At 40.8% G+C, this 8,431-nt stretch overlaps 1 protein-coding gene across 1 annotated transcript in view; it reads right to left on the bottom strand.

Moving 5' to 3' along the window:
• PFDN2 (prefoldin subunit 2) overlaps window positions 1-8,431 on the bottom strand; it is a 17,074-nt gene that overhangs the window by 6,504 nt on the left and 2,139 nt on the right. The gene's annotated exons all lie outside the window — the stretch shown is intronic.

The raw sequence follows: 8,431 nt of genomic DNA, 5'->3' as shown, positions 1-8,431 counted from the left end.
GATCACCTGAGGTCAAGAGTTCAAGACCAGCCTGGTCAACATGGTGAAACCCCATCTCTCCTAAAAATACAAAAAAATTAGCTGGGCATGGTGGCGTGCACCTGTAGTCCCAGCTACTTGGGAGGCTGAGGTGGGAGAATCACTTGAACCCAGGAGGCAGAAGTTGCAGTGAGCTGACATCACACCATTGCACTCCAGCCTGGGCAACAGAGCCAGTCTGTCTCAAAAAAAATAAAGTAAGAATTAAAAATTAAAAAAAAAACAAGGCTGGGTGTAATGGCTCACCCCTATAATCCCACCACTTTGGGAGGCCAAAGCCAGTGGATCATTTGAGGTCAGAAGTTCAAGACCAGCCTGGCCAACATGGTGAAACTCTGTCTCTACTAAAAATAATACCAAAAAAATTAGCTGGGTGTGGTGGCACATGCCTGTAATCCCAGTTACTCAGAAGGCTGAGGCAGGAAAATCACTTGAACCCGGGAGGCGGAGCTTGCAGTGAGCTGAGATCGTGCCATTGCACTCCAGCCTGGGCGCAAGACCAAAACTCCGTCTCAAAAAAAAAGAAAAAAAAAGGAGAATCACTTGAACCCAGGACATAGAGGTTGCAGTGAGCTGAGATCATGCCACTGCACTCCAGCCTGGGCAACAGAGTGAGACTCCATCTCAAAAAAAAAAAAAAAAACCAAACAAACAAAACAAAACCACTTTGGACAAATAGTGCACGATTTATAGCCACTTTTCTTGAATTTCTTGAATGATATTCAAAAGTAAGGTCAATAAGTAAAAGGGGCATTAGTATTATTACAGCTTCCATTGCATGTCGCTTGAAAGCTCTCCAAGATGACCAGATTAATTTATATTGCTACCCGCAATGTCATGATTATATCTCTTACCCTAGAGCCCTAATGGTAGCTTTTATTATTTTTGTTAATTTAATACTTTTTAGAGTTGGAATGTAACTCCAGAAACCTTGGAATCATCCTTGATTCACTATCTATATCAAATTAATTAATTACATCTGTACTACTATACCCTCCTTATTTCTATACTGTCTCCTGATTTGCCCCCTTTAATCCACTCCCCACACTGCAGCATCAGTGACCAAAAATATAAATCTAACCAATTATTCCTATGCCTAAAACCTTCCCAATGCTCACAGGATAAAATCTAAACTCCTCAAAAAGTCCTATAAAGACCAGGTTCCAGCTTACCTCTCCCAATCAGTCATTCCCTCCACATCTTAACTCAGCACTCAGTGTCCTAAGTCACTGGTAGTTTCCCTTAACAGCTGTCTTCAGGCATCTGCATAGAATCTTCACCCTACCTTTGGTGTACTTTCCCAAACCTCTCTCATTCAGTTTTTCTCTGCCTAAGTCTAATTCTTTCATCAGGTTTCAACTTAGATTCTTCTGGGAAGCAGAAGAATCTGGCCATCTTCCACTCCCATATGTTAACCCTTTCTATGTGCTCACATGTAAATGCATATTAGTTACTTAATTTGACAAAATATTTTCTATGTATATTGTGTTATTTTCCACCATGCAGACTGCCTTCTATTATCTTCTTTTAAAATTTTAAATATACAAATGCAACCTATTTTAAAATATCTACTTCTTTCATAGTCCTACTATAATCTGCCTTCCACAGTCTCAACAGTAAAGGAACACCCATTATATGCCAGGCACTGTGCTAGACTATCTCACTTAATTCTAAAAAACAAAAAAGACTGTAAGACCTGTAGCTTCAATTTGTAAAGGAGGAGACCAAGGCTGGTGGAGTGTTGTGTGGTGGTCAAAATAACCTAGTGTGGGTCCAGGCACAGTGGCTCATGCCTGTAATCCCAGCACTTTGGGAGGCAGAGGTGGCCTGATCACTTCAGGCCAGGGGTTTGAGACCAGCCTGGCCAACATGGTGAAACCCTGCAGATCACTTAAGGCCAGGAGTTCCAGACCAGCCTGGCCAACATGGTGAAACCCTGTCCCTAATAAAAATACAAAAATTGGCTGGGCATGGTGGGGTGTGCCTGTAATCCCAGTTACTCGGAAAGCTGAGGCAGGAGAATCGCTTGAACCTGGGAGGTGGAAGTTGTAGTGAACCCAAATTGTGCCATTACACTCCAGCCTGGGTGACAGAACAAGACTGTCTCACAAACACAAAACAAAGCAAAACAGTGTGGGACGGGCGCAGTAGCTCACACCTATAATCCCATCACCTTGGGAGGTTGAGGCAGGCAGATCACTTAAGCTCAGGAGTTCGAGACCAGCCTGGCCAACATGGTGAAACCCCATCTTTACTAAAAATACAAAAAATTAGTCGGGTGTGGTAGCTTATGTCTGTAGTCCCAGCTACTCGGGAGGCTGAGGCAAAATAACTGCTTGAACCTGGGAGGCGGGGGTTGCAGTGAGCCTACATCACACCACTGCACTCCAGCCTGGGTGAAAGAGCAAGGCTCCGTCTCAAAAAATAAAAAATAAAATAACCTAGTGAACTGCAGAAATCATACCTGTATCCAGGTTTGTCTAATTCTAAAAATCTATCTCTGTTAATATATTATTCCTGGCTTATCAAATATTAATTTCTTAGCAAATTTATATTCCTGTTTTCTTTTTTGTTTACCATATAGTTTTAATAATTTTAGGAAAAAATCTATAATCATTACCTTTCTCTCCAAAATGTCCTTGGGTCTTCTTACATGACATTTACTCTTACTGGTTTCAGTGGAATAGAAGAGGTAGAGAATTACCATTGGATGAACCTGGAAAAGCATGATCTGGGATACTGCTCCACTAATAACCTTCTTTTCAGTTCAGTGCCCCCTTTTCTGGAGAACATACTCAACTCTCTGTCAAAGAAAACTTTTTGACCTTATTACTCCATCAAATAATAGTACTCATCCCTTCTCTTCATGAAATTTTTATTAATTTGTAGAGATGTGTTTTTTTTGTTTTGTTTTGTTTTTTTGAGACGGAGTCTCGCTCTGTCGCCCAAGCTGGAGTGCAGTGGCACGATATTGGCTCACCGCAACCTCCACCTCCCGGGTTCAAGCAATTCTCCTGCCTCAGCCTCCTGAGTAGCTGGGACTACAGGTGCTTGCCAACACGAACACACCCGGCTAATTTTTTTTTTTTTTTTCCAGTAGAGACAGGGTTTCACTATGTTAGCCAGGATGGTCTTGATCTCCTGACCTCGTGATCCACCTGCCTCAGTCTCCCAAAGTGCTGGGATTACAGGTGTGAGCCACTGTGCCCGGTCCGAGATGGGGGTCTTACTATGTTGCCCAAGCTGGTTTCAAACTCATGGCTTCAAGAGATCCTCCTGCTTCAGCCTTCCCAAGTACTGGGATCCAAGGAGCAACAGAGTAAAGTGGAAAGAACCCAAACTTCCTATTCTGACCTGGGTTGAAATCCCAGTTTTGCCATTTACTTGCTATATGACTGAGTTACTTTCCTTGTTTCCACATTTATAAAATGGACCTAATATACCACAGGGCAGGATTTCTCAACATTGTCACTATTGACATGTTAGGCCAAATTATTCTTTGCTATAAGGGCTGTCTCAGGCACTATAGGATGTTTAATCCCTGGACTATACCCTCTAAAAGCCAGTAGCAACCCCTTTAACTTGTGACAACCAAAGATGTCTCCAAACATTGCCAAATGTCTCCTAGGAAAAGATCATGCCAGTTGAGAACCACTGCTATAGGGTAACAATGAGAACTAACTGAGATAATAGGTCAAGTGCCCGATACAATGTAGATCTTCAACTCCCCTTTGGTTTCCAGGTCCCTTCAGTTCTCCTTCCTATCTCAAGCCTCCTTCTTTCTCCTTTCTGAAAGTTCTTCCTCTTTCACTCCTACAATGGCCACAGGATCTAAGATTCTATTCACAGCACTTCTTCATCACCTTATATTATTTTTGAAATTATTTTTTATTGATTCATACTCATTCATATTTTCATGGTATATGTGATAATTTGATACATTCATATAATCAAATCAGGGTAATCTATACTATTTCAAGTGGCATTCTTAGTTACTTCTATAGTTCCAGCAATTGCCTTTATTATAATTGCCTGCAAAACCAGGCCTTTTCAGAAATTTTAGTCCCACATTTACAAGTTAGAAGAAGGAGCTTTTTTGTGCCTGACAGAAATGGCTTAACATCAGACCATGACAAGTTCCTTCTTTTCTGAATGTTTCTTCACCAATAAAATACAGATTAATACCTGCCTCACAGAATGCATAAGGATTAGTTACTTCTTTTCTGATGTTTCTTCACCAATAAAATACAGATAATACCTGCCTCACAGAATGTCGTTTAAGGATTAAGTAATTACATCAAGAACTTAGGACAATATCTATCATATAACAAGTTTTCAATAAATAGCAGCTGCTATTACAGATCATCTCCACCTAAATGTCCCATGGATATCTTAAACTCATGTTGTTCAAAGCTGAAGTGATCTTCTTATCTCTTCTATTTCTGCTACTGACATCACTCTAGCCCTCCTGGTAGGAAACCCTAGTTTCATCTTTTGTTTTGTTTTTAAAGATGGGGTCTCCCTATGCTGTTCAGACTGGTGAAACGTGGTTATTCACAGGCATGATTATAGCACACTATAGCTTCAAACTCCCCCAGACTCAAGTGATCCTCCTGTCTCAGCTTCCTGAGTAGCTGGGACTACAGGCACTTGCCACCATACCCAGGTTCATTTTTTAACATACCATAATCCCATCAACTGCCAAATGTATTGCACTTACTTCAGCAATTTCTCTTAGGCTCACTGACATCACCTTAGTTCAGATGTTCATTACTTTCTTGTCTGAACATTGCAATAGTCTTCTAAATGATCCTATTTTTAGACTCCCCATATCTACTGTACACACTGCTAATTTAATCTTCCTAACACTTAGATGACATAGAAAAATGTTCAACATATACTATTAGGCTTAAAAAACAGATTACAAACCAGTACATACTGTAGTATAATCCTAATTTTATAAAATATGTAAAAAAAAAAAAACAAAAAACGCCCTCCTTCCATCCACACATATATACATAAAAAGATAAAGGAGGGGGAAAAAATCTCTCAAAGGATATACTCCAAAATGGCAAGAAAAGTTATCTCTGGATAGTTGGATTATGGGCAATTTATTTCCTGGTTTGAACTTTTTCCTGTATTTTCTACAGTTCCAACAATAAATGTATTATTTTATGTAACAGTTAAACAATTAATAATATAACATATATCCTTCTGCGGCTTCCTCACTGCTTATGTTAAAAGGTCACAAATTCTTTGCCCTGCACTCAAAGACCTCTATGGCCTCACTCAACTACTCTCCTCTTATATTCCCTACTTTCTATTCCCACTGCTACCTGTTCAAATCCATCCACTCCTTCAGGGTTCTGCTTAAATATCTCTAATACAATCATGGCATAAGTGGAAAAAATAGGTCTACCTGATTCTTAAGTCCCTCATTTAAAAATCCTGCTCTTCCAGTTACTGACCTTGGGCAAGTTAACTAAAACCTCTGAAATTAAAATGTCCTCACCTATAAATGGAGGACAATACAACCTACTTCAAATGGCAGTAATTAAATAATATAAGGTAAGCCTGAGCGGTGGCTCAGCTCATGCCTATAGTCCTAGCACTTTGGGAGGCCAAGGCAGATGGACTGCATGAGCCCAGGAGTTCAAGACCAGCCTGGGCAACATGGCAAAACTCCATCTCTACAAGAAATACAAAAGTAAGCTGGGCAGGGTAGCACATGCTTGTAGTCCCAGTAACTTGGGAGGCTGAGGTACAAGAATCACCTGAGCCTTGGGAGGTTGAGGCTGCAGTGAGCTGTGATCACACCACTGCACTCCAGCCTGGGCAACAGAATGAGACTCTGTCTCAATCAGCAACAGAAGGTAAAACAAGTTAAGTGTCTAACACAATGTGTTATTTTCTTCCATCTTGTTTGTAAGGGACATACGTGGCTCAAATTTGCAGCAGTGATAAATCTTGCAATGTTTTACCCAGTGTTCTCTCCAGAATAAACAAAGGCAAGACAATGTTAATCAAGGAACAGCCTCAAAACTCAATTGTTACACTTCCTCAGTTTCCTGAGGGAAGTCTAAGAGCTTCTCTTTAGCTCCCCTAAAACAGTGGTTCCACTCTTGTTCTACTGATTTTTTCACTTTCTGTACAAACTATGGAAAGTGATCATTTTCATACATAACCATGGCTTTATCATCCATAAACTCAATTCTCAAATCTGTATCTCCAACTCAGATTTCTTTCTGTATCTCAAGATTTAAAAATCAAAGTGTCTACTGAATGTTTAACCTGGTTGTCCCACAAGAAAACTAAACTCAAAATCCTAAAATAAACTTTTATTTCCCTCCAAATTGTCTGTCTTCCTACATTCCCTATGGCACCATTATCCACCAAGGACAGAAACCTGAGAGACATCTTATATTCCTCTTCTATCCCCTTTTCTCCATATTCAAGTTCTGTAATCCATCTCAAACAGTAAGCCCCACCTGCACCCCAAACATGCCAGGCAGTTTCATGCCTTAGTGTTTTGGAACACATTATTCCCTCTACCTAGAAAATCTTCCACTTCCTCCTTTGCTTGACTAACTTCTCTCATCCTTCAGAATTGAGCTGAAGGATTTTCTCCTCTAGAAAACAAAAGCCAACTAGCATTTACTAAACACATACTATATTCTAATCACTGTGCAAAACACTTTGCATGCATTGTCTTGCCTAATACTCTAAATTCAGAGACAAGGTAGGTACTGTTATGTTTCTACAGATGGGGGAGGCCAAGATGTAACTCATGGGAGGTCATATATAAATAGTAAATAGTAGAAATGAAATTCAAACTTAGGTCTGACCCTAGTGCATTAAGAATGCTCTTAGCCACCCTACTATACCACAGCTTCCCTTTTCCAGCCCCTACCCCCACAATCCTACAACCTCGTGATTAGTTAGGAGTCTCTCCTTTAGCTGCCATAATGAACGGATTGTGCAGCACACTATAAATCTTTAATGTTTGGTTTGTCTTTTCTCAAATAAGTCTGTGAGTAAAGCAATTTGAAGACAAAGTCTATTTCATTTACAATAGTCTCTCATTATCCAGAGTTATCCAATGTCTGAAAATAAATGGAAAATTCCAGAAATAAACAATTCATACTTTTTGTTTGTTTGTTTTTTGAGACAGAGTCTCACTCTGTTGCCCAGGCTGGAATGCAATGGCGCAATCTTCGCTCACTGTAACCTCCGCCTCCCGGATTCAAGCGATTCTCCCTGCCTCAGCCTCTTGGGTAGCTAGGATTACAGGTGCCCGCCACCACACCTGGCTAATTTTTGTATTTTTAGTAGCGATGGGGTTTCGCCATGTTGGCCAAGCTGGTCTTGAACTCCTGACCTCAGATGATCCACCAACCTCGGTATCCCAAAGTGCTAGGATTACAGGCGTGAGCCACGGCACCTGGCCAACAATTCATAAGTTTTAAGTTGCACACTGTTGTCAATTGCGTGATGAAATCTCGAGCCATCCCGCTCAGGATGTGAATCATCCTTTTGCCCAGCCTATCCATGCTGTATATGCTACCTGCCCTTTAGTCATCAACATCTCCTGCTCAACATTATCATGGCTCAATGATCCAAGATCATCTACAGCAGATGATTCTCCTTCTGACTTATCAATAGTGGCCTAAGGCTATATCACAATGCTGTCATTCACCTTACCTCATCAGGAAGGCAGTTTATCATCTCACATCATCACAAGAAGGGTGACTACGGTATAATAAAATATTTTGAAAAAGAGAGACCACATTCATGTAACCTTTATTATATTGTTATAATTGTTCTATTTTATTAGTTACTGTACCTATTATATAAATTAGACTTTATCATAGGTATGAGAAAAAACAGAGTTCAATACTATTCCAGGTTTCAAGCATCTACTGGGGTCTTGGAATATGTCCCCCTCAGATAAGGGGGAACTACTATATCTGTATTGCTGTACCCAGTAGACTGCTTGGCCCATGGCAGCCTTAAAAAGTATTAGGGGGAGCCACACAAGGTGGCTCATACCTGCAATCCCAGCACTTTAGGAGACCAAGGTAGGTGGATCACCTGAGGCCAGGAGTTCGAGACCAGCCCGACCAACAAAGTGAGACCCCCCCCACCCCATCTCTATCAAAAACAATTTTTTTTAATTAGCCATTCAAAATGGCTTATTCCTATAGTCCCAGTTACTCAGAAGGCTGAGTCAGGAGGATGGCTTGATCACCCAGGGATTTTGAGGCTGCAGCAGGCTATCATCATACCACTGCACTCAGCCTGAGCAACGAAGTGAAACTCTGACTCTAAAAAAAAAAAAAAGTATTGGCCAGGCGCAGTGGCTCAAGCCTGTAATCCCAGCACTTTGGGAGGC

Source organism: Mandrillus leucophaeus, unplaced genomic scaffold, assembly GCF_000951045.1.
Source record: "Mandrillus leucophaeus isolate KB7577 unplaced genomic scaffold, Mleu.le_1.0 Scaffold1014, whole genome shotgun sequence".
Taxonomy (NCBI): domain Eukaryota; kingdom Metazoa; phylum Chordata; class Mammalia; order Primates; family Cercopithecidae; genus Mandrillus; species Mandrillus leucophaeus.
Note: the sequence above shows the minus strand (reverse complement) of the source record. Positions and strands in the feature narration are given on the sequence as shown.